We start from the raw sequence: 22,112 nt of genomic DNA, 5'->3' as shown, positions 1-22,112 counted from the left end.
AGTTCTAGATTTAGTTTACTGTAGAAAGGCCCACAAAATCCTTCAGGGAAATGTGATTATCACCTGAAACAGAACTTGTTTAATTTATTGAGCAAGGGAGAACACCACTTTCATAGACTCTTCATAGCCTGTCAAGAGAGGAGCATCAGGGAAGGGTACTTACAGAATTTTACAGGCTGTACTGGGCAGTCTGGGCAGAGACTGATCAGATGGGTTAACTAGATGGATTGCTTTTACAGACTTTGGTGTTACCTTGGAACTTGTCAGTCTGAACAAGTTACTGGGAAGCTATTTGAACTTGAACATTTAGGCTGTGTTGCAAGTTTAGGATTTCCCTTCCCGAGATGATTACGTTCACCCTCATGGGATGTTAGGCTAGACCCCAGTACTGTTTGACATAAGGGGCTCTATTGGGTCTCAGTTTGTAGAGCATTCTGCATTAACTCTTTGGTTACATAGATGGATTAGAGTGATAACTTAGTTCACATTCAGTGAGAAATTCTCCTCATCTCAGTTCTCCATTTAAAATGACCTACTACGGTAGCACTCTATGTGTAGGAGTTAAGAGCATGGCCTCTAAAGCTGTTTCTTTGAATTCTGGCTTGGTGTTACTTACCGGCTGTGTGACCTTGAGCAATTTACATGACCAACTGGTGCCTCAGTTTCCTCATTTGCAAAATTTGGTCACTAATAATAAATGGGCTAATGTCTGTGAAATACTTACTAGTAGTATGGGAGTCAGTAAGGGCTAACTATTATTATTCATGCTATTATTGATTTTTTTAAATGATGGTTATATTTCTTTTAATTAAATTTCTGTTTCCCCCCTTGTGAAAGCTGGGAGAAAAGGTTAGGAAATGGAGATGTATAATTTATTTCTATTATTAATGACATATTAAATTAGTAGTTGGGCCAATAGGCCATAAAAAGGAAATCTATCTTACGGGGTATAAGGAATGCATATAGTAGAATATGCCATCAATTAATAATGGCATTAAAGAATGAAGCAAAGACCTATTTAAATGACCTCAGGGAGGAATCAGACACTTTTTTTGCAGCAGTATCTGCTTTAGGGAAGAGCTGGTGATTTACCATAGCAAATTATGAGTGGCCAACCAGGGCCCTCATCAGTTAGACTCTGACAGCCTACTCCTCTATTCCTGTCTTCTTGTTCTGTCTTCTCCTAGGCCAGTTTCAGTTTTGTTTTTTTTTTTCCTCTTATTAACCCCAGCACTGGGTATGATAAAATCACTGGGAATATCAGAGAATTATTGGCTTAGTTAGGCCCTGCTAGGTCTTGATATGAATACATTGTTGTTCTCTTATACATTAGACCTGGAATTGATTTATTTAATTTCAGGGCGCCTGGGTGGCTCAGTCGTTAAGCGTCTGCCTTCAGCTCACGTCATGATCCCAGGGTCCTGGGATCGAGCCCCGCATCAGGCTGCCTGCTCCGCGGGAAGCCTGCTTCTCCCTCTCCCCCTCCTCCTGCTTGTGTTCCCTCTCTCACTGTCTCTCTTTCTCTGTTGAAAAATAAATAAAATCTTAAAAAAAAAAAGAAAAGAGTTATTTAATTTCTGGGTTATGTTTAGGTCTTGAGTTAAATCTGAAAAATAATGTATCAACCTTAGAGATTAAATGAAAGCCTCTTATTTCTGACAAACTAGTATTTTTAATATGAGCTTGTTGCTTGGATTATTGTGTCTCTAGTGCTAAAATTGTCAGCCACTGAAATAGCAAATGTAATACAGAAACTCTTATAGATCGGAGAGTCATCAGAGGGAATGTGATTTGGTTCCATTCAGCAAACTGTTATTACATACCTTCTATGAGCCAGACATTTTGAAAATATTGGGAAGACAGCTGCAACCCTTGATATAAGGGTGATATGTGCCAAGCCCTATGGAAACACAATAGGAGTGGGTGTTGGTTTAGGGGTGTGTGTGTGTGTGTCTGTATGTATCTGTGTGATGGGAGATGAGAATTAGGGAGTTCTTCATAGATGAGATAACATTTATTGTATCATTAGCTAAAAACTGTAGACATCAACTTAGATTGGTATGTTTGAAGTGGCTATTTTTTTTTTTTTTTCCATCTGTGACAGTCGGACCTTATGTGTGACATATTCTCATTTAGCTAATCTGTTTTAGTCTTTCTAAGTCTGGCACAATCACTGAATGGGAATGGCCCCATCTCCATTTTCAGGGCTTCACAATTATAGGAATATGAATCCACCAAAGAATGCTTAGATGTAGGCCAAAGGATTTGTGGTCTCTGCAAAGTGCTTCACTGGAGATAAAGCTAACTCAGTTTACATTAAAGTAACTTTTAATCCAAATAAATATTACATGAGCTAATGATATGCTCTCCATTACTTCACTTCATACTCAGATCCAGCCTCACTGGGAGCCAAGTGCCAGGTGAGGTCCTGCCTCAGGGCCTTTGCACTTGTTGATCCTTTCGTATGGAAATGATTTTTTTTTTTTTTTTCCCAGAGAGTCATCACAGGACTCAACTGCTCATGTTATTGAATTTTACTTTTAAATGTCATTTTTGTTGAGAGGGCTTCTCTGTAAATCCTCTAAAATAGAAGCAATTCCTTCATCCTTTTCTTTCTCTTTAGCCTCTTCTATTTTTCTTCATAGCTCTTGCCATGACCTGATTTTGTATGTTTATTTGCCTATCTTTATTTTTACTTCTAATCCTCAAATATAAACTTCATAAGGCAAGAACTTTGTACATTTTCTTCACTATTTTATTTCCAAAGCCTGAAGCAGTAGGAACTCAATATGTAATGAAAATGAAATTAATGAATGAATAAATGAATTAATGTTAGAGTCACTATACTCTCTCAAATGTTTATTTTGTATTATACAAATATATTTAATTTCATGTAATTCATTATGTGATTGATACCTTTATATTGCTTTAGAAATTAGCTACATTGAATACATTTGGGTTATAAAAAATAAAAATGTCAATCAATCATCAAGCAGAGAAAGTGCCAAGAAATAAATCTCCTTTTTATATCTAAGAACTTATTGTATACTTTTGATACTAATTTATGAGTGTTAGATCTTTGTAAATAGAAAGTTTTTCATTCCAAATATCAATACTAGAGGGAGTGGCTTTAAATGTTATACTCTCTGCAAGATGACCCAGGAAAATTGCTGCCTGAATCCTTGCAATAGCCTCTCAGCTAGTCTCCCAGTCTCTAATTTCTTTGCTCCAAACCATTGTCCATATGCTACCATAATTAGTGTTTGAAAATGTCAGATCTGAGCATGTCATTCTCCTGCTCATAAAATCCCATTTTCCTACTAAATAAAATCTAGGGTTCTATGCCTAGCATTTATTGCTTCTCAAAATGTGTTCTGTACCCATTATCGAACTAACTTCCAGTTATACCAACCTTGGGGTTACATGTTCCTGAACCACAGAAGGATTTATTCCATGTTTGTAGACCACAAAAGTCACTTAGTTTGGCACTTCTTACATGCTTTGTACTAAGAGTTTATTGGTAATGACTATACATTCCAGTATTTTTTTTTCAGCTTTGTCACCGTCCTAGCCTCTAAACATGACCTTTCCATGAAACTGGTTTATATTTCAAATGTAAAATGCCACATGTCTCATAAACCTTCTAATTTTCTAATTTTGACTGGGTAGCAGTATTTTCTCATTGATAAAACTAGAATGTATTATTTGGCTGACGTGCTTTCATCCCATGGACTATGAGGACACAAACTCTTTAACCATTCATCTGCTCTGTCTCTCCCAATGCTTTATACAGGATAACCTGATGCAGCCAGATTTTGATTACTTTATTTCAATCAGCAGATACAAAGAATGATTTCATGTTATTGTATTAGCTAAGGTAACGTGGCTGCTGTAACCCATAAATGCACATGTGGCTATATCACTGGCTTAAAACAATAGTTTGTGTATAGCTTAGGTGTAAGTCTACTGTAGGTGTTCCTTTTTGGTGACCGATACTGTTCCAGGGATGATTCAGGCACATCTTTTTCTTTATTGTGATTCCACCTTCTCCAAGGGCCATGTCATCATTTTCTTCTGCATCTAGCTAGTGAAGAGGGGAAGAGAAGATTGAAAAGCCACAGTGGTTTCTTAAAAGCTTTGTTGTAGAAGTGATGCTTTGCAAAGGACAAAATAAGCGTATGACCACACTAACTATAAGGAAAATGTAAGTGCCTGTCTGAGTGGCTGCTTCTAAGTGAAAGTTTCAAGCTCCAAAAGATGGAGAATAGGCTTGGTTGCCTGACTACTTGTTTCTGCCATTGTTAGGAACTGTCAGTTTGAAAGGTAAAAGTACCTAGTGGTTTGATAAATGAGGAGATAAGGCTTAATTACCTGAATAAATAATAGGAAAAGATGCATCAAAGTCATTTCTTTGTTAAAAAATATGTTTATAATGGTGTTGTAATTCCAAAAATGAAAAAAGGTAGGGATATTTCATGGATCCTTAAGTACACAATAAATACAAAATATGATAAATTTTTATGATAAATTTCATTGATTTTTAAATTGTGATAACCATGCTGATTCCTTTCACAACATGTGAATGGGGAATTAAATGGTAACAACAGTGTTTTGCTGACAAGTGTTTGAGTCAGAGAATTCAAATATACTTGTTTTGGTGACAAGATTGGCACAAAACTTCATGCAACCCAAGAGTGAGCAAAGATCAGATCCAAAATGTGTGGTGGCATAAATCAATTTTGTTTTTCATTGTCATGATATTGACACTTCTCCCAAAATACTTCCAGGGATGAATAGCTCTATTTTGAAAATTCTAGAGGCAGAATGTGAAGGAAATGTAATCAGTATTCTTGTTATTGAACAAGTTTTCTGAGTGTCTGCCGTGGTAGGAAATATTTGCAAGATAGAATATTCATTTTTAAAATGTATTTTTCTTTCATGTGGTAGAAATAAAATTAATATAGTATCATCAAAAGAAATTCTATTACTATGCACTGACTTCTTAGTGTTAACATCACCATTATGTAGTTTGATTTTAATGTACTATTTTATAAGTTGTTGGTTCATTGTTAAAAATGGAATAAAATTATTTTTCTATGTAATGCTTATGAGGTACTCAAATAACAGTATATCTATATCTTTTGTCAATATTTAAGCATTTTTAAAAATTAAGTTATTCTTTATTTTTTTTAAAGATTTTATTTATTTGACAGAGGAGACACAACTAGAGAGGGAACACCATCAGGGGGAGTGGGAGGGGGGGAAAGAGGCTTCCCTTGGAGCAGGGAACCTGATGAGGGGCTCGATCCCAGGACCCAGGGATCATGACCGGAGCCAAAGGCAAACGCTTAATGGCTGAGCCACCCAGTTGCCCCCAAAATTAGTTTATTCTTTAGTATGGCATTTTGCAACCACCACAAAACCTACACAAAAAGATTTACAGGCAGTAGTTGTGTGTGTGTGTCTATAAGCTTTATATATAATATGCTATAATGTTATATATGTTATATATGATCTATAATTCATAATATGTGTATATGTATGTATATATTATATGTATCAGTGTCTGAATTAATTTGTTTTTAAATGCATCTCTTCCTGTGACAGTAACAACTAATATTTGCATAATACTTTATAAAATACTTATTGTAATCCTCACAAAAATCCTACTGGTAAAATGGCATTAGCTTTAAATTCCAGATGAGAAAATTTATGCTCCAAATAATTAAATACTTTGTTTCTGATTAAACACCATGTGTAATTAAACCCAGCTTGCTGCAGACTTTTCTTGCTGCAGTACATTAGGCTGCCTCTTAAAAAGTAGGGGATAAGGAACAGTCATACTCCAAATTGAATACAAGCATCAGAAGTGAGAAAATGAGGCTAGAGAAAAAGTAAACTTGTTTAATGACCTTTAACTTGATGACTTTAACTCAGGTTTTTGATCAGCCAAAGTTTGGAATATGATGCTCCGTAACAAGGAGAATCAGGCTGAATCATTTTTTTGTGAAGAACTGAATTCATGGCATTAGGTAGACCAAAGACAATGTAACAGAAAGGAGATAGCATGGAAAAATCTTGTACCAGCTGACTGTAAGTTCGATATTTTACTTCTTTTCTACCTCTCTTTTCTAAAGCTAACATTAGGGTTCCTTTTAAATGGCTACTTGTTTGGAAGAGAAGTCTTAGTATGAATGTACCTGCAAATGAGTCAAAAGAACTTCTAAATGCCTTCAGCTTCCATGACTATGACATTACTAATTCATGATGAAGATATTTTAATGTTCATGGTGTTGCTTTTGGTTAGAAGCCGGGTGAATTTAATCCTATTACTGTACCTATAATGTGTAGTAGTTTTGTTTAATGATATGTATTAATATGGCACTGGACAGCTTGAATCGAGCCAGAAAAATGGCTCTTGGCAAGTACTGAAGTCTTACGAGAATTCAAACTTTTATATGCCTCTTAACTAGCATTCCCAATTGTCTTCTGGAAAATCACCATTTAAAGAAGGTATGCAAAAATCTTATAATCTTTACAGATAGCATGATCTTTTATGTAGAAACCCTGAAAGATCCCACTCAAAAAAAATCTGATAGAACCAGTAACAAATTCAGCAAAGTTGCAGGATATAAAATCAATATGCAAAAGTGAATTGTGTTTCTATACACTAATAATGAACAATACAGAAAGGAAATGAAGAAAAACATTCCATTTAAAATGGCATCAAAAAGAATTAAAAATTTAGGAATTAACCAAGGATGTGGAAGATCTGTATGGTGAAAACTATAGAACGATGCTGAAAGAAATTAAAGAAATAAGTAGAAAAGCATCCTGTATTTATAAATTGGAAGACTTAATATTGTTTAGACATCAGTAGTACTCAAAGTGATCTGCAGTTTCAGTGCAATCATTATGAAAATCTGAATGACATTTTTCTGCAGAAATATGAACGTCCATCCTAAAATTTATGGGAAACCTCATGGGATCCAGAATAGCCCATGAGGGGTTCTTCTTCTTGAAGAACAAAATTGCAGGACTCACACTTTCCTGATTTCAAAACTTACTAAAAAGTTCCAGTAATCAAACAGTTATGATATGGACATAAAGATGGACATATAAACAAATAGAATAGAGAGCCCAGAAAGAAACTCTAGTATATATGGTCAATTAATTTTCAACAAAGCTGCCAAGATTATTCACTGGAGATGTGATAGTCTTCAACAAATGGTATTGGGAAAAATGGATACCACAAGCAAAAGAATGAAGTTAGATCTTACATTACACCATAGGAAAAAACCCAAAATGGATAAAAAACTGAATTTAAAAGCCAAAACTATAAAACTCTTAGAAGAAAACATAAGGATAAAACTTCATGACTTGGATTTAGTTTTGAAATTTCTTGGCTATGGTACCAAAAGTACAGTCAACAAAAGAAAAATTATATCAATTGGACTACATCAAAATAAAATACTTGTATGCATGGAAGGACACACTCTCAGGGTAAAAAGGGAACCCATGGAATGGGAGAAACTCTTTGCAGATCTTACATCTGAAAAGTAATTAATATCCAGGATAGGTAAAGAACTAGAACAACTCAACACAAAAACTAGACAACCCAAATCAAAAATGGACCAAGGACTTTGAATAGACATTTCTCCTAAGCACATGTACAGATGGCCAATGAGCCCACGAACAGATTCTCGTCATCACTAATCATTAGGGAAATGCAAATAAAATCCACATGAGATACCACATCACACCTTTAGGATGCCTATTTAAGAAAAGGTAAATTAAGGATGTGAGGGCGATCTGGCTGCGACATCTGTCACCCCATTGATCGCCAGGGTTGATTCGGCTGATCTGGCTGGCTGGGCGGGTGTCCCCTTCCTCCCTCACTGCTCCATGTGCATCCCTCCCGAAGCTGTGCGCTCGGTCAAAGAGGACGACCTTCCCCGATAGAGGAGGACCATTCTTCGGTCAAGGGTATACGAGTAGCTGTGCTCCCCTGCTAGAACCTCCAAACAAGCTCTCAAAAAAGGTAAATTAAGTATTGGTGAGGATGTGGAGTAATTGGAATCCTTCTTGTGCATTCCTGGTAGAAATGTAAAATGGTATAGCCTCTGTGGAAAACAGCATGGCAGTTCCTCAAAAATCCTAACCATAGAATTACCATCTGATTCAGCAATTCCACTACTTGGTATACACCCAAAAGAACTGAAAGGAGGAACTCCAACAGATACTTGTACACTTAAGTTTATAACAGCATCACTCACAATAACAAAGGTAGAAACACCTCATATACTCACTGGTAGATGAATGGATAAACAAGATGCAGTATACGCATACAATAGACTATTAGTTAGCCTTAGAAAGGAATGGAATTGTTAAACATGTTACATAGACGAACCTCGAAAACATTATGTGAAGTGAACTAAGCCAGAAACAGAAGGACAAATACTGTGGGGTTCCACTTACATGAGTTATCTAGAACAGCTGAATTCCTGGAGACGGAAAATAGAACAGCAGTTTCCAAGGGCTGGAGGAGAAGGGAATGGGGAGTTACTGTTTAATGGGTACAGAGTTTCAGTTTGGGAAGATGAAAATTTGTGGAGATGGGTGGAGGTCATGGTTGCACAACAGTGTGGATGTATTTAATGCCACAGAATTATGCACTTAAATTTAGTTAAAATGCTAGGTTTTGTATTATGTTATGTTATGTTTTACCACAATAAAAAGTCCTATAAGCTTCCATGTAAAGTTTTAGAAAATACTTGGATTTATGAATGTTGGATGTGGGGGTTTCATAATGTGAATGTAAATTAAAGCAGTTGTTTTCATTTGTCAATTGTATATTTATTGTCAATGTGTGTATATGTCCCAGATTATCCTCTAATATATTTTCGTGATTTTGAGTCTTTTGATTTAACAACAAAAAAAACCAAAACACTTACCTCAGAAGGAATTACGTATCTTTATCAGCGCTTACTATAAACTGTATTAGTAACAAACACTTTTTCTATTTTAAAATATTAATTTGTGAGCTTGATAGCATTCTAATGCCATAGTGTACACAGGTGTTGTGTACGGGCAGTACTCAATATTGTGTTGTCTTTTGAACTTTGGGTCATTAGAAAAAAAATTTAGTGACAACTTTATTTTCCTGATGCCACAAATTACTCTTAGTATTTTACCTTTAGTAACAGTGAAATGTGTGTGTGGGGGGGCGATATTGGAGAGGATTTCCAAGTGTTATGGAAAGAGTGAGAATGTATACCTAGATTCTTCTTCCAAGAAAGATTTAGGGATGCTTTTGGAAAGACTCACTAGAGACATGTTCTTATCACAATTGCTTGTTTTCTATGTTGTTAATTAGAATTTAAGGTAAAAATTGATTCTGAGAGATATCAGGGTAGTCACTTGAAATATAGATTTGGCAATAAGGAGGTTGGTAGATAATTACTGTGCTTTGAACTAGAGTCATTATTGTGATTGTGAAATTTTTTTTACTTTGTAGATTGTTCATCACCTTTCTCCCTTAGTGCTTTTTAGAGCATGATCAGTTATTACTGTACTGACAAGTATTAGTCTGGTAGCAATTTATCATAGGCTGACAAGTGCCAAAATTCATCTTCACATATGTATCTACTGAAGCAAACAAACACCGTTTTCATCTCTGAAACTATCTACAGTTTATTGTGATACATTATTTTGGCCTGCAAGGTCACAGGCAAATTATGTTTAATCACTGCTTCAAATGAAAACATAATTGTAAATATTTTTGCATCTCTTTAAATCATTGTAATAATCATATAGATTTTATATATAAGATATTGGGATCATGTTTAATAAGTTGAATATTCAAATGTAGATTTCAAAAAATATGTTATTGTATTAATTTAAAATAAACAACATTTTTGAATGAAGAAGATTAATTTGCATGATCACTATATAAATGGTCCTATTAATACAAGGGAAATAATGTCAAGAGATCATTTTTGGTTCAAGTCAATTATACTACATTTTAATTGAAAAATAAAAGCTGTTCATTGTGTACAGAGGTAGTACTCCTGACATATCATATAAATGACCCCATTAATGAAAGAGAAATAAGGTCAGGAGAGACATTTTTACTGAAGTCAATTATGTTACATTTTAATTGAAAAATAAAAGCCACTTTTATTCAAAGGGAACACCACTGACATTCCATCATATTCCATAGCCTCCTAATACAGCAGTAACCACCTAACCAATCTCTCAGTTCTCCACATTTTACAAAGAGATCTTTTTAACACATTAATTAGGTCATGTCTTCCTTGCTTACCACCTTCTGAATACTCTTCATTTTAGTTAGGAAAAAGTCCATACAGTGAACACAGTCAACAAAGCCCTGTGTGATCTGGCCCCTGCCTCCTTCTTGACCTTACTTCATACCAGTCCCTCTACTTGATTACCCTCCAGTCATCCTTGTTCTGCCTCAGTCCTCATCACCCTCTTCACTAGTCCTTCCTATTAGCTGGAACATTCTTTCTCTTTGTATGGCGGACTCCTTCATGCCATTTAGTCTCAGCCAAAAGGTTTCCTCTTTGGAAGAATCCTTCCAGACTACCCTATCTAAAGCAGCTCTCCTGACTATGCATTTTCTTTTTTTTCCCCTTATTTTTTTTTATTATGTTATGTTAATCACCATACATTACATCATTAGTTTTTGATGTAGTGTTCCATGATTCATTGCTTGCGTATAACACCCAGTGCTCCATGCAGAACATGCCCTCTTTAATACCCATCACCAGGCTAACCCATCCCCCCACCCCCCTCCCCTCTAGAACCCTCAATTTGTTTGTCAGAGTCCATAGTCTCTCATGGTTCATCTCCCCCTCCGATTTCCCCCCCTTCATTCTTCCCTTCCTGCTATCTTCTTCTTCTTCTTTTTTTTTTTTTTTTAACATATAATGTATTATTTGTTTCAGAGGTACAGGTCTGTGACTCAACAGTCTTACTGAGTGAAATAAGTCAATCCGAGAAAGACATGTATCATATGACCTCACTGATATGAGGAATTCTTAATCTCAGGAAACAAACTGAGGGTTGCTGGAGTGCTGGGGGGTGGGAAGGATGGGGTGACTGGGCACTGTGAATTGTTTCCCCTTTATTTAAATTCAATTAGCCAACATAGAGTACATCATTAGTTTCAGATGTAGTGTTCAATGATATATCAGTTGCATATAATTTTCTATCATTCTCTATCCCATTCACCTTTCTTGTTTTCTTCACAATCATCACAGTATCTAAAGTTATCTTGCTTGTCTAGTTTTTCTTGTTGTTTGCTTTCCTCACTAGAACTTTTTTGACTCTAGAGACTTTGTTCATTGGCTTCACTAACGTGTAGCTAGTAACTAGGATGGTGCCTAGAACATGGTCGATGATAAATATTTGTGGAAATGATAAATGAATAGCAATGGTACAAATAGTGGGCCATTTTATTTGTCAATACGTGATTATAGATTGATGGTTAGGGTTTCATTTCTCCTGCTTGGGTAAGCCAATGACAAACGTGCCAGACAACTAATCAGGTCAGCCATGTGAGCAGATAGTATAAAAGGCATTTCAAACTTTTGGTGTGAGTTCTGGAAGGAGCCCAGAGATCAGTTTTGTATGGCCCATACTTCATTACAAATCTGGGTTTATGCCTTTTCTCAGCAAATCTGGCAGCCCTGGGTCCATGTGCTGCAATGGCGCCCTCCTGCTAGTGCCGAACAGTGAGGGGGTGCCCGTGGTCCCCCATTTGTAGTGGTCCTCATCATTCACACAATTTATCTGATTCTGGTTATAGGGGCTGTTACTCCAGTCACATATGGAATCTGAATTTGCGAGCTCACCTAAAAACCTATCTATACTTCGCTCTACTGGATGAACCAGCCACATTTAAAACTATCATCATCATGTGTATGTGTGTACAAATTGCCTTGGGCATTTTCTGGGAAGTGACTATCGGTATCTCAAGGGAATCCATGACAGTGGTAAAGATGATTCTCAGACTAGATGACTGTAGAATTTCTATCCATTCTAGAAGTCTGTAATTCTGAGACTTCTGAGTGTCTCTTTTCTTCAGACTACATGGAGAGTATATTGAATCTATCCCTGGATGAGCAGATTGTATACTGGGGTTTTAGTCCAGAGTCTGCCTCTCAGTAGCTGTGTTTCTTTAAGAAATCTCCAGAGAGACCAAGTAGGTTTATGGTAAGAGGTGGAATTAAACAGACCCTGAAAAAAAAAAAAAAAAAAGAAAGAAAAGAAAGCAACATTGTGAAAGTCACAGGGAGAAATGAGACTTGTAAATAACTCTGATGTAAGTTGGTGACATAACTGTACTCCAAAGAAAGAGTTCAAAGAAAAAGTCATTGCAATCAGTTAGGGTGACAGAAATAATGCCTGGACATTATGACATTTGTAGTATATTTTAGAGAAGGGCCTTGATAGGTAGAAACAGGAAAGAATGGCATTCCAGGTAAAACGGCAGGGCAAAGCACCAATAAGAGAAGAAACAAGAGCAAGACCTATTCAAGGTATAGAAAATCCTCTAATTTGGTGATTAGATTTTGATCCAAAAATAGAGGTCCAAAAAAAAAATAGTAATATCAAGTGTATGAGGGGTCATGCTAGGAACTGAGGATGTCTCAATCAAAAGGCATACATTTAAAAATATAATTGGGGCACCTGGGTGGCTTATTCGGTTGAGAGTCCGACTCTTGATTATGATCTCAGGGTCCTGAGATCGAGCCTCATGTCAAGCTCCACCCTCAACATGAAGACTCTCTCTTCCTCTCCCTCCCCCTCCCACTTTCTCTCTCTCTCAATAAATAAATAAATAAATCTTTAAAAATATAGCAGATTCTACCAAATTATTTTTTGAAAGATTTTATTTATTTGACAGAACACTGAAGCAGGGGGAGCGGCAGAGGGAGAGGGAGAAGCAGGCTTTCTGCTGAGCAGGGAGCCCAATGTGGGGCTTGATCCCAGGACCCTGGGATCATGACCTGAGCCAAAGGCAGTCGCTTAACCAACTGAGCCACCCAGGTGCCCCTCTACCAAGTTATTTCCAAAAACGATTGTAATGGTTCTTGTCCCCAACATCAAGTATCTATTTTTCAACCCTTGAAAATAACCTTGAATATATTTTGTAGCATACAACTCTGTCTCTTCTTCCTATAACCATAATTTATAAGTTATTCTCACCAATTCATTCACTAAATATTTATCAAATACTTCCTATGTGCCAAGACTCTTGTTGGTACTGGGAAACCAAATAAACTGTCTAGTTTCAAGGAACCTAAGGATAAAGGGAGAGATACATAGTTCCTCTAAAATCTAGACCTTTCTGTTTGTCTTCTGTGTCCCATAGAACTTGCAGTCATGAGAAATTTACTCTCGGTGGCAACTCAGTACAGGGAATATTTGCACTCAGAGGTGGAAAAGGGCAGAGAAGTTTTCTTGCATCTCACATTTTTCCTGAAGATAGTGAGATATTAATAAATCTGACAACTGAAAATTTCTGCCTAACACTGTGATAATACTAATTTCATTTCACTCATTATTGAGTAGAGCATGTCTCTTCTTTTCAATAGAAGGTATTTTAGGAGAAAATGTTTCTTTTACTTATTCCCTAATTGATCTTAGGTAAGTTATCTAATAATATCTGGGTATTGATATTTCCCCATATGTATCAAGGGGGTAAGAATAGTTACCTTGAGGAATTTTTGTAAGAATTAGGAAAGATAATGTGTAAAGTGAAAAAGCATAATAGAAGCACAAAATACAAATATGTTTTTGAAAATGTAGTATTATTCAGCTTTACTTCCAATAACATATATTTCCCTGTTGCAGATTTTTTTTTCACAATCCCTATTTTATTTGCCAATCACCAGATTCCTGTGGACTACTTTCTGTGTGGCAAGCTAGTCAAATCCTTAAGAAATATATTACATTAGCCTGCCAGAGTCTATTTTTGTGTGTGTGAAAACCCTGGAATCTGAGTTAAACAAGATCCAGTGATCAGCATGAAATTCATCAAGCTGAAGCTTGTATTTTCTGTGGTTGTAGCTCTCTGAAATTTTAAAAAAGGAATTTGAAACTTTGTATATCTCAATTTCACTCAGTTAGGTATGTAACCTACAAATGTGTAAAAATAAACAAATTCCTAAAGAATCAATTTGAGGAATGATGAATCTGTTCCATTAAATTTCTCTAATGGAGATGATAGCCTGATTTCTGTAGAGAAATTAATGTAAGGCATAAACAGAACAAGCAATTTTGTGGTAACTAAACCAGCCCCCCCCCCCCAGCCCCATGCTGACAGGTAGGCCTCACATTGGTTGCAGGTGTAAGGATTAAGAGAGGAAAGAAGGGGGGAGGGTACAGAATGCTACATGAAATCAGAATAAACAGTGTATATAAAAACATATCTAACTGAGAAAGGGGAATGAGAAAGAGAACAGTAAATCTTAAATCCATTATTACTTTCACATTCTGTCCAAAAGATTAAGCATTCAGTGACCAGATTACTTGTTTAGTGTTGTGTCAGGGGAACCCAGAGAAAAATTAGAAATGATCCTTGCCTTCAAGCAACTTTCAGTGTAACTTGGGAGTCAGGACTAACCAAAATGAAGCAACAGGCCTGGAAATAAAACTGTATATGAAGTAGTAAATTTCACTTTATAGTGTATGAGTGCTATAGAAATCTATGAGAGAAACCAACCAGGGCAGCAATGGAAAACAGGAGATTAAACCAGAGGTAGGAGCTGAGCTGAAACTTAAAGGTGTTTAGAATGGGGTGAAATAAAAGCAGGGGGGTGGGGCTGGGGGTGGGGGAAGGATTCCTGGCTGCAAAAGAGAGGAGAAGATGTTTAGAGATGGGGAAGGGAGATAGATGGTCAGAGGCAAACATACAGGTTGAGTAAAAGAGGGCAATTGATTCAGCTTTTCATTTTGTATTTCTGTCTTATTTATGGACACCTATTTGGGCCTGTTGCTCTGGCTTTGATAAGCTAGGATTGACAGTGGGGTGCCGACCTCATGGCCCTAATTCTCAGTAGTTTTCTCCAGCTAAAAGTAGTAATAGCCATCCCTTATTGAGACCGTACTGCTTTTCAGGCACTGTGCAGAGCTTTCCTTTATTATGTCTCCTAATCATTGGAATACATTTGTGAGGGCAGGATGCAAAATAGTAAATGGGGAGTTTGTCTGATTCCCAAGTTCCAGATCCCCATCTTCATGCACTGACACTTAAGGACCTTGTTACATAATTTCAGTAAGTCAAGGAACTAGGTCGCTGAATAATAATGGGTCAAGTGCCATAATGTGAACATTTATTTTGTGAAGTATTACAGGATATCACAGAAATTTGTATTTAATTAGATGAGTGGAAGAAGGCTGAATTCTCCAAGGTCATGGAAGACAAGCTCGTAGGGGTAGAATGGAATACAGAGGGAATAGTATGGAGCAACCTCCAGGGAGCAGACAGACTGAATGCAAATACCCCTCCTGTCTGGAGCTGTGTGAGCTCTGGAAGCTGTATCACCTCACCTGTCCTTGTCTGCATTGTGGTTGTGATTGTAGGACCCACAGAACTTTTATAACTAATGTAAGTATAATTCTAGGCCCTGCATACCTTCTTTTTGCATCCGACACTGCCCTGGTCCCTAAAAGCCCAAAGAGTTAAAAGGCGTAGCCAGTGCTCTGTAAGAGCTTGCAACTTAAGTGATAGAGCTGAGTCTCAGTTTAGGTTTCCTCCAAACAAAGCCTGATCCAACACCTTAATTGCTGGTAATTTATTTGAAAGCAAACTCAGGAACATGAGAGAGTTGATAAAGGGAGACGAGGAAGGAGGAAAAGCTAATAAAGAGAACATTGTTGAGTTGATTACTGTTAACTGAACCTCAGCCCTGGCCAGGGACCCTCCGAGGAACCCTGTAGAATGCTCCTCAGTGATGTGCCTCTGAAGGATTTATTTTTCTTCCCCCTCCTCCTGTCAAGTGAGAGTCATTTCCTGGGTGTTACCCCTTTTGCTTCCTCGTCCTTAAGCAGAAAACAAGAGCTGCAGCTGGAATTAGAGATGGATTGAGGGGATATGGTGGAAGACACAAACCCTCCGCTATTCAAAATAAACATAAAAAAAGAATCAAAAGGCAGAAGATGAGGAAGTGGGAATAGAACACTTTCTGGAGGGCCTTGAAAGCTGGGCTAAAAGTGTGGAATGTGTATGTATCCACATTTTCTCCTGTTTCCTGAATCCTATGACTTGTTAAGAATGAGGTTACCTCTTTACTGTGAGTTGAAATTGTGAATTGTGAATTTCCTGCTCATGAGGACTGATTGGGTCCTGAAGATGGCTCCACATAACAAAGAATTTATTGTCTGATTTCAACCCAGTGAGCATCTATGTGGTGGTACAGGGAGCATTACTTCCCACCAGATTGTCTCCCATACTGTCTTTGGGTCACTTACTCATTAATATAAAGTTGGGAAAATGTAGACTGGCCAGGGAGCAACACATGTTTAGATACATGCTTGATGCTATCCATAGGCACAGTCTCTGCTTTTTTATGGATGCCTGGTAATGCTGTCAATGCTTTCCTCAGTTAGCTGGAAAATTAAATGATGAGTTAGTGATTGTCCTTGGCATATCCCTCTATCCATCTATAGATCTGTAGGTTTTTTCTTTTGTTTCCCAACTTGATCCACAAGAGATTACTATTCTATATTTTTCTTCATGACCTTTTTAAACTAAATGAGTAAGACATATAATACTGGAATCAGGTCAGCTTGCCCATAAGGTTATTTGACTATTGGAGTATTTTTGTCGGTCTCTTATAATCTTTGCATGCTTTTGGTTTTTAATGACTTCACTATCCTCAAAAGTCATATTCAACTATATGTTTTTTTTTTCCTTCTGACCTACTAGACATTCACATTTAGCTTTGTGCACTTTGTCTTTTTAGAAGCAAGTATGAATTAATGAAATTTATGATTTAATAAGAAAACAAGCATTGAAACTGCTGAAATATGATGTTCTCAGCTTTAGTTCTAGTATGAAAAGTCTAGGTTAATGTTTATGAAATATTTAAAAACTTCCCTTTCTGATCAGGATTGAGTTTCTTGTCCTGCCAATGTAGTGAGATAATTCTTCTGTGGAACAAATGGACTTTTAATAATAGTTACTTAATATGAAAATGTTACTAAGATTTAATTTGTGCACTTAGTACTGCTTAAAAAAGGTATTCAATGAAAAACAGAGCCAATAGCCAGAGAATATTAATAGGCTGTTGGACTCATCTTTAGTTACTGCAACTGAATGATAGGTAGTAAGACCTTTAATATTTGAGGTAACAATTGCATTCTTCTTTTCCCTAGATTAAGCTTGCTGATTACATTGCATCAAGAAAAATTAATTAGTTTGCTCCAGTGGAACAGTTAATGTAGCATGAGTGTAACCCATACCCAGTTTCCCTCTATAACTGACTGATCTGCACTCCTTCTACCTTTAAATACACAACATTTTCTTGATCACTTCCCAACTTAGAAAAATGTTTGATTAACAGTTAATAGTACTTAGAAAGTATAGTGCTAAGAACAAAAATGTGTTATTAAATTCAAACCATAGTTATTTTTAGGGCTATTTAATTTTTTTATTTGAGTATATTTGACACAATGTTACATTAGTTTCAGGTGTACAACTTAGTGATTTACCAAGTTTTATACATTCTGCTCTGTTCACGAGTGTAGCTACCATCTGTCCCATTACATAGCTATTACAATACCACTGACTGTATTCCTTATGCTCTTTTTATTCCCCCTGTGACTTACTCATTCCGTAACTGTAGGGCTATTTAAATTTAACTAATATTTTATACTCAGCAATCAAAAGATTGCATATTTAAAAAAATGTTTGCAATTAAGAATTAACTAGCAATATGCACATATCATTGTGTTGTAAGACATTTATTGCTCATCAAAAAACATATATTATTCTGGTAAGGTGCTGTGGGATTTAATTTGGGTAAGCATATTATCTGCCGTCTTGGAGCTTCCATCTATTAGAATTCAGGAGGTATTCCAAAGAATCTGAACTGAAAAGATTCAGAATGCAGCTATGTGAATTAATGGAAACATTCATTTTTATTTTAAAAACAGTATGGGGGCGCCTGGGTGGCTCAGTTGGTTGAGCGACTGCCTTCGGCTCAGGTCATGATCCTAGAGTCCCGGGATCGAGTCCCGCATCGGGTTCCCCCCTCAGTGGGGAGTCTGCTTCTCCCTCTGACCCTTCTCTCTCTCCCTCTCTCATTCTGTCTCTCAAATAAATAAATAAAATCTTAAAAAAAAAAGAAAAACAGTATGTATTCACTTTTATATCCTCCTTTAAAATAAAGTTTTACTCATGTTGCATTTAAAACTTTTTTTCTTCGGGGCGCCTGGGTGGCTCAGTTGGTTAAGCGACTGCTTTCGGCTCAGGTCATGATACTAGAGTCCCGGGATCGAGTCCCGCATCGGGCTCCCTGCTCGGCAGGGAGTCTGCTTCTCCCGCTGACCCTCCCCTCTCTCATGCTCTCTCTATCTCATTCTCTCTCAAATGAATAAATAAAATCTTTAAAAAAATAAATAAATAAAAATAAAACTTTTTTTCTTCATCTTTAATGATCATTGTCTGAAGACAAAATTTTTAGAAGAAGGAATTACTCTCTAATGCAGCCCTTGATTTACCATACCTATTGGTAACTTAATAAAAGAAGACTTTCCCTACCTAGTTCCTTCTATCCTTTCAGAGCTTCCCTGCCTATTTGAACCTATAGGGTTCATTGCAAGTCAACATTTCCTGATCAACACCAGCTAGATTTTGTTTTGGCCAAATATTATTGAACCCCAGAGAGACAAATATCTGAAAAAGACAGGCCTTATATAGTCATCCTGTAGAATGAAAAAACAGCAACCTTCAGTTTCTCATATCAAAATAATGAAATAATTTGATTACTCTTGTCAAAAATAATATGACAATGCACTTCCTGAGATACCTACATTGTATTCATATATACTTCTGAGAGGTCATTGTCACAGGAGAAGTTAGAAATTCATGGTCTAGTCCTAGACTTTTACAAAATTGCTGATCAATTGTATGTTTCATACAATTTGCTAAACTTCTCTGAACTTTAGATTTCTCAACTTTAAAAGAAATGATATTGGCCAGATTGCCAAATTAGTTTGAACTTCATAATGTTCTTTTTCTATACATATCCCACTATTTTGTTTATCATACTAGCAAGACAAGTTTAAATTTAAACTTGTGGGTTAAACTGGGCAGAAGTTCCTGCAGGAAATACAAGGAGGACCTATACCCTAAAATGCCCTTGGCTTCAGGTAGATGCCAATAGTATTAGGCATTAGTAAAATGCTATGTGAATGCATGTTCTGTACAACTAAATGCTGGGGTATTGATAATTAGGTTTACTTACAGGTAAATATTCATTCATCAGTGCAACAAATTATAATTGAGCTTTCATTATTAAGCTATTCCAGCTAACTAGTATACAAAGAAAAAAGATATTGTCCTTATCCTCATGAGTAAAAGTAGATATATAGTCAGTTCTTTATCAGAGTGATGAATAGGGAAAAACATACATGCTGTTGGACATCAAGAGTGCTTTTCAGGCAGGTCATGCATTGAACCAAGATTTGTACTATCAGAAGTTTTGAAGAGGTAGTGGAAACTTAGCTGACATTTAAAGGAGCTGATGAAAAGGATGTTTCAGGCAGAGAAAGCATAATGTACAGAGGCCTGAAGGTAAAAGAAAATATCATATTATTTTTGAGAAAACAGGAGGAAGGATGCACAGAAGAAGCCATAATAGTAGTGGGAGCTATCTACACAATGATTTCATGGCTACTTAGGAGTCTTATGGGTGGTTATTTGTCTTCTAAATCTAATGTGTAGTTCCCGTAACTTAAAGTAACAGTACGCAGGATACTACGTGTAAATTAGACACTCATTGACCTCCTATAATACAGATTTGCCTTGAAGGTTTCTATATATTTATATCTGCGGTGGGCTCTTTATTGAGTTTGTTGACCTAAATTAACAGCTCGTTCAGCAGAAAGGCAAGGTTGTGACTGGTTGTGAGGGTCCCATCAAATTCAAGATATTACTCTTTTACTGTGGGACCTACTTCTTTGGGAAAGTCTTTATTTCAGTTTGTGTAAGTTTCTGTAGGCTCTAGGATAGCAGGGGATAAGACGGTAAAATGTCATCTTTATGACAAAGTTGGCAGGAGAATTGATACTGTATTAACTTGCTGTGACAATGAGCTCTGTGTGTAGGAGAGAATACACATTCTTTAGCAATAAGCCTAGAGTGCTGACTCTGAACTCTTGAGATACACTGCCTGGGTCTGACTCATAGCTGTACCTTAGAAGCTGTGTGACCTTGAGTAAGATACACTGTGCTTCAGTTTCTTCATTTGTAAACTGGCGATAATTGTATCCATCTGATAAAATTGTTTTGACGATTGAATGAGTTTATATATGTAAAAGCATTCAGGACAGTGCCTACCTGATAGATACTAAGTGCTTGACAGCTCTTAACTCTTTTCATTATAATTAATAAGGGATCACAGGTTTTGTTTGGCTGAACAACTGATCAGTAGCTTGAATAACATTAGCAAAGGACTGATTTTCAGTTCTTCATGTGACACTAATCTGGGAGGGAAGATAAAATCAAGATAGGCTAAACCACTGGGTCAAAACCCACAAAACAGAATTTAACAAGGCTTAGTATCCTCTTAATTGCTTTATTTTTTTAATGGCTTGTTATTTAATGTTATCCATATGTTCTACATTCTCGATGATGTAAACATGAGTAAGTCCTGGTTCCTCCTCTCTGGAACATACTCACATAGCAGAGTCAAGGACAGAAAGGGAAAATTAACATACCATATGACAAGTATTCTAGAAGTGCTAACTCAACAGAAATGATGCGCAATATAGTATAGTGTGGTGTAGTGTATTAGAGTGCAGTATAATATGATACTGGAGGAAGTAAAAGTTTCACTGTCCTTTATACTGGCCAAGGATCATCAAGAATCTATGTTTAGTTCCTGTGTCAGATTTTAAGAGAGGCATTGACAGGCTGTAGAACACTCATAGCTGTGGGAAGAGTGTGAACACAGGCTTTGCTGCGGTTTGCTCTGTGCCAGGCTTAGGATGAAGAGAATGAGGGGAGGGTTTGTGGTGGCCAAACAGGAGAACTAGGTCAGTATAAAAATCAAATTTCTAAGGTAGGCTCAATGCAAAATGGGAATAGATCTGGAAGAAGTACCACTTGCATAAATGTTAAATGAGTACCTACTCTGGGCAAAGTGTTTTGTTGGGCCTTGGTGAATTTAATGAAGAAATCAGAAAAGGTTTGTATCTTAGTATTTACTCTCCTTTGAGGAATACCAGCAAAACTCAGATTGCTAATTAATAGTTTAATTTCAATTTTGATGCATAATACAAAGGCAAATGTAGGGTGCTGTAAAAGCAGAAAATAGGGAGCATTATTCTCCTGGAGGAATAAGACAACAGGAGAGTCTTTTCTGTGGATGTGATATTTAAACAAAGATCTAAAGGATGAGTTTTGGTACTAGCTTGTTGTGTAGAGGGAGAAAGGGGATTCTTGAAGCAGGGGAATGCAGGTGACCATGTAAAAGTGTTTGAGGCAGAGAGAAGCCTGAACTTAAGGGAATGTGACGAAAGAAGGTTTGGGTGATTGGGATGCCAACTGCCAGAGGAACAGTGGTGTGGGATTGGGGACGCTGAGGTGCATGGGGTTCGGAGCAAGTCATACTCAGTTTTGATCAACTGTGACAATAAAGAGAATCAAGACATGATTTAGCAAGCAGTATAGAAGAGAATGTTCTGTTCTGTATTTTAACTCTTATTAATATTAATACACTTAGCTGCATTCTAAATATTAAATGGTTTGCCATATATTTAAGAAGGCAGAGGGTACTGGTGAAAATTGAGGAGCTCTCAGAATTAGCCTGTTCATTCAGGAATGCCTCCATATATATTAATAGTACATCAGT

General features: G+C 36.7%; 1 protein-coding gene across 7 annotated transcripts in view; it reads left to right on the top strand.

The window, feature by feature from the left end:
- The window catches only part of DMD (dystrophin), a 1,717,438-nt gene that overhangs the window by 73,617 nt on the left and 1,621,709 nt on the right, over positions 1-22,112 (top strand). The window lies entirely within an intron of this gene.

Source organism: Mirounga leonina, unplaced genomic scaffold (genome assembly GCF_011800145.1).
Source record: "Mirounga leonina isolate KUSES-001 unplaced genomic scaffold, KU_Mleo_1.0 Mir_101595, whole genome shotgun sequence".
NCBI lineage: Eukaryota > Metazoa > Chordata > Mammalia > Carnivora > Phocidae > Mirounga > Mirounga leonina.
This window is presented reverse-complemented; position numbering and strand designations above follow the sequence as displayed.